This window comes from Schistocerca gregaria, unplaced genomic scaffold (genome assembly GCF_023897955.1).
Source record: "Schistocerca gregaria isolate iqSchGreg1 unplaced genomic scaffold, iqSchGreg1.2 ptg000623l, whole genome shotgun sequence".
Classification (NCBI taxonomy): Eukaryota; Metazoa; Arthropoda; class Insecta; order Orthoptera; family Acrididae; genus Schistocerca; species Schistocerca gregaria.
In genome coordinates, this window is record NW_026062011.1 from 870,001 (window position 1) to 875,000 (window position 5,000).

At 53.8% G+C, this 5,000-nt stretch overlaps 1 non-coding gene across 1 annotated transcript; it reads left to right on the forward strand.

Moving 5' to 3' along the window:
* The first annotated feature begins 2,822 nt into the window (after window positions 1-2,822).
* On the forward strand, window positions 2,823-4,713 carry LOC126317253 (small subunit ribosomal RNA). The gene has a single exon (XR_007556525.1). It is a non-coding gene; the product is annotated as a small subunit ribosomal RNA (ribosomal RNA).
* Window positions 4,714-5,000: the final 287 nt, after the last annotated feature.

The window sequence follows — 5,000 nt, forward strand, 5'->3', positions numbered from 1 at the left end:
TAACCTAACCCACGTTGGCCCTTAACCTAACCCACGTTGGCCCCTAACCTAACCCACGTTGGCCCCTAACCTAACCCACGTTGGCCCCTAACCTAACCCACGTTGGCCCCTAACCTAACCCACGTTGGCCCCTAACCTAACCCACGTTGGCCCCTAACCTAAGTTACGCTGCACCTTAACCTAAGTTACGCTGCACCTTAACCTAAGTTACGCTGCACCTTAACCTAAGTTACGCTGCACCTTAACCTAAGTTACGCTGCACCTTAACCTAAGTTACGCTGCACCTTAACCTAAGTTACGCTGCACCTTAACCTAAGTTACGCTGCACCTTAACCTAAGTTACGCTGCACCTTAACCTAAGTTACGCTGCACCTTAACCTAAGTTACGCTGCACCTTAACCTAAGTTACGCTGCACCTTAACCTAAGTTACACTGCACCTTAACCTAAGTTACACTGCACCTTAACCTAAGTTACACTGCACCTTAACCTAACTTACACTGCACCTTAACCTAAGTTACACTGCACCTTAACCTAAGTTACACTGCACCTTAACCTAAGTTACACTGCACCTTAACCTAACTTACACTGCACCTTAACCTAAGTTACACTGCACCTTAACCTAACTTACACTGCACCTTAACCTAACTTACACTGCACCTTAACCTAAGTTACACTGCACCTTAACCTAAGTTACACTGCACCTTAACCTAACTTACACTGCACCTTAACCTAACTTACACTGCACCTTAACCTAAGTTACACTGCACCTTAACCTAAGTTACACTGCACCTTAACCTAAGTTACACTGCACCTTAACCTAAGTTACACTGCACCTTAACCTAAGTTACACTGCACCTTAACCTAAGTTACACTGCACCTTAACCTAACTTACACTGCACCTTAACCTAACTTACACTGCACCTTAACCTAACTTACACTGCACCTTAACCTAACTTACACTGCACCTTAACCTAACTTACACTGCACCTTAACTGTCACATGTAACGTCACAGGAATGTAGCTTTGCCTAACAGCAACCCTCTGAACATAGTTCACTGCTTGGATCCTCTGGTGTCATGTGTATTTCTCGATGCCATGGTGCGTACCCTCACGTAAATGTCTTTCGAGTGTTGCGTACTTTCTACACAGTCCCGCTAACCACTGGAAGGGTGTAACGCTACAGAACGAATATCGCCCTCCCCTCCTGCCCTTCCAAGCTGGTCGGTCAGGCGTTTGTTTGTGAAATGAGCCTTGCAGCTGTTCAGTTGCATTTGGTTGTCGATGCAGTCAGTGTACGTTGTGGTACGGCCTGTGTGGACTGTCCGCTGATGTACGCGTAACCCACACTGATCATCCGTCGTTACGTACTGAGTGACATAATGTGGCACATGCTTGACCGTACACCGGCTGCGCCCTACAATGGCGAATCATAAGGGCCATATGTTGTGCACGATGCTACTTGTCTCGTCTCCCCATTACAGCGAGATTGCACTGTTGTACGCCGTAGAGACATGTGGTAGGTACGGACGAAAGTATTGCATGTTGGCCCCCCCCCCCTCCCTCTGCCGGGAATCAGCGTGAGCCGTCTGTTGATGTAGCGACGAGGGTTTTCCTATTTAATCGTATTGCCCCACACAACATGATACCACGGTGGACCGCGTTCCACATCTGCGACATGCTACAGAGGCCGGTTGACAGTCGACCGCGCAAGGGACATTGCACACGTGCGCGGACCATCTTCCACGTGTTCTCTCGTGTACGTGCCGTAGTGTGTATATGGGCTGATGTAGCGTGTCGTGACACATAACATGCAGGCATGCCAGAATCGTAGATTTCGCAAATGTTGATTGACGTATACGTTTGCTGCCAAAGATCCGCAAATGAACTGGAAATCAGTTGTTGAGCGGTTGTTCGCGCTGCAGGTGCATCGGTGATAGCGACGATCGGTACATCTGTGAACCGGTTGTTTCGGCGGTACCCGCCATGCCCCCGAACCTGAGTTGGCCATGTGGGTATGAAGCGATACGAGGCTGTGGCTTGGTGGGACAGTCCCCGGCCGGTGAGGGGGGGCCGCGCGGCGTGCTGGCCGCGCGCTGCGTGAGCGCACGCACTACAGCCGGCTGGTGGGGGGCGCCCAGTGGCAGGAGCGCCGGCCGACGGGCCCGGCTGGCGTCCCAGCTACGCGCCGGCGCACCCGGCGCGCGGCGCCAGGCGGCCAAAGTGGGTTCTGCCGAGCCCGGTGCGAAGCGCGGTGGACATCTGCAGTGTGCTGGTCCGATTGCGGACTGTGTGCGTTGAGGATGCGCCGCCGCCCGGCACTCGGCGTCGCGACGCCGTCTGCTGCTCGGTCGCCCCCAGCGGTTCTCGCAGGTGGTTTGTATCGCAGCTCTGCGGACGTGTTGGCGCGTGCGCTGTGCTGGGAGAGTTCGCTTCTGCACCCAAGTGGGGCTTTGCCCTTCTGTGGCGCTGGCGTTGGAGCTGCCGGTCACCGTAGGTGGCGCGTGTTGTTTCCCGCCGGCAATGCCACGACAGCACGCTCCCGGGCCTCTGTCGGCAGCGGCAAGCTCAGTTGGGAGCACGGGTGTTCGCACTGAAAGCGTCTACTCGCCTATCTCCGGGCGATTGCGCCTCTCTCGAACCCGACCAAGTACTTAGGACGGCGCTGCGCGCCGCCGGGACCTGAGAGGGTTTCGAGGTGTATCGTGCAGGGGAGCTCAGCCTCCTCCTGTTTGCAGAATAATTGAGCGGACGCTTGCGTGTTCGCGCGGGCCCTCGGGACACACTCCCGGGCGGCCGGCTGCTCAGCTCTCGTTGACGCAGCTCCCTGGTTGATCCTGCCAGTAGTCATATGCTTGTCTCAAAGATTAAGCCATGCATGTCTCAGTACAAGCCGCATTAAGGTGAAACCGCGAATGGCTCATTAAATCAGTTATGGTTCCTTAGATCGTACCCACGTTACTTGGATAACTGTGGTAATTCTAGAGCTAATACATGCAAACAGAGTCCCGACCAGAGATGGAAGGGACGCTTTTATTAGATCAAAACCAATCGGATTGGCTCGTCTGGTCCGTTTGCCTTGGTGACTCTGAATAACTTTGGGCTGATCGCACGGTCCTCGTACCGGCGACGCATCTTTCAAATGTCTGCCTTATCAACTGTCGATGGTAGGTTCTGCGCCTACCATGGTTGTAACGGGTAACGGGGAATCAGGGTTCGATTCTGGAGAGGGAGCCTGAGAAACGGCTACCACATCCAAGGAAGGCAGCAGGCGCGCAAATTACCCACTCCCGGCACGGGGAGGTAGTGACGAAAAATAACGATACGGGACTCATCCGAGGCCCCGTAATCGGAATGAGTACACTTTAAATCCTTTAACGAGTATCTATTGGAGGGCAAGTCTGGTGCCAGCAGCCGCGGTAATTCCAGCTCCAATAGCGTATATTAAAGTTGTTGCGGTTAAAAAGCTCGTAGTTGGATTTGTGTCCCACGCTGTTGGTTCACCGCCCGTCGGTGTTTAACTGGCATGTATCGTGGGACGTCCTGCCGGTGGGGCGAGCCGAAGGCGTGCTTGCGCGTCCCGAGGCGGACCCCGTTGAAATCCTACCAGGGTGCTCTTAGTTGAGTGTCTCGGTGGGCCGGCACGTTTACTTTGAACAAATTAGAGTGCTTAAAGCAGGCAAGCCCGCCTGAATACTGTGTGCATGGAATAATGGAATAGGACCTCGGTTCTATTTTGTTGGTTTTCGGAACCCGAGGTAATGATTAATAGGGACAGGCGGGGGCATTCGTATTGCGACGTTAGAGGTGAAATTCTTGGATCGTCGCAAGACGAACAGAAGCGAAAGCATTTGCCAAGTATGTTTTCATTAATCAAGAACGAAAGTTAGAGGTTCGAAGGCGATCAGATACCGCCCTAGTTCTAACCATAAACGATGCCAGCCAGCGATCCGCCGCAGTTCCTCCGATGACTCGGCGGGCAGCCTCCGGGAAACCAAAGCTTTTGGGTTCCGGGGGAAGTATGGTTGCAAAGCTGAAACTTAAAGGAATTGACGGAAGGGCACCACCAGGAGTGGAGCCTGCGGCTTAATTTGACTCAACACGGGAAACCTCACCAGGCCCGGACACCGGAAGGATTGACAGATTGATAGCTCTTTCTTGATTCGGTGGGTGGTGGTGCATGGCCGTTCTTAGTTGGTGGAGCGATTTGTCTGGTTAATTCCGATAACGAACGAGACTCTAGCCTGCTAACTAGTCGCGTGACATCCTTCGTGCTGTCAGCGATTACTTTTCTTCTTAGAGGGACAGGCGGCTTCTAGCCGCACGAGATTGAGCAATAACAGGTCTGTGATGCCCTTAGATGTTCTGGGCCGCACGCGCGCTACACTGAAGGAATCAGCGTGTCTTCCTAGGCCGAAAGGTCGGGGTAACCCGCTGAACCTCCTTCGTGCTAGGGATTGGGGCTTGCAATTGTTCCCCATGAACGAGGAATTCCCAGTAAGCGCGAGTCATAAGCTCGCGTTGATTACGTCCCTGCCCTTTGTACACACCGCCCGTCGCTACTACCGATTGAATGATTTAGTGAGGTCTTCGGACTGGTACGCGGCATCGACTCTGTCGTTGCCGATGCTACCGGAAAGATGACCAAACTTGATCATTTAGAACACTAGATCGCGTGTTAGGTTTCCGTAGGTGAACCTGCGGAAGGATCATTACCGACTAGACTGCATGTCTTTCGATGTGCGTGTCGTGTCGCGCAACACGCTACCTGTACGGCAGTAGCCGTGCGCCGCGTGCGGAACCACGCGTGCCTCTCAAAACTAGCGCAAGTGGTGTTGTGTGGTACGAGCGCTGAAGCTCTGGAGCGGCTGGCCTGCGGCACCTGGCGCCTGGCGCCGGTTTTGAATGACTTTCGCCCGAGTGCCTGTCCGCTCCGGTGTGGAGCCGTACGACGCCCATCGGCCGTCGGGCCGTTGGACACAAAGTAATGGAACAGGGGCCG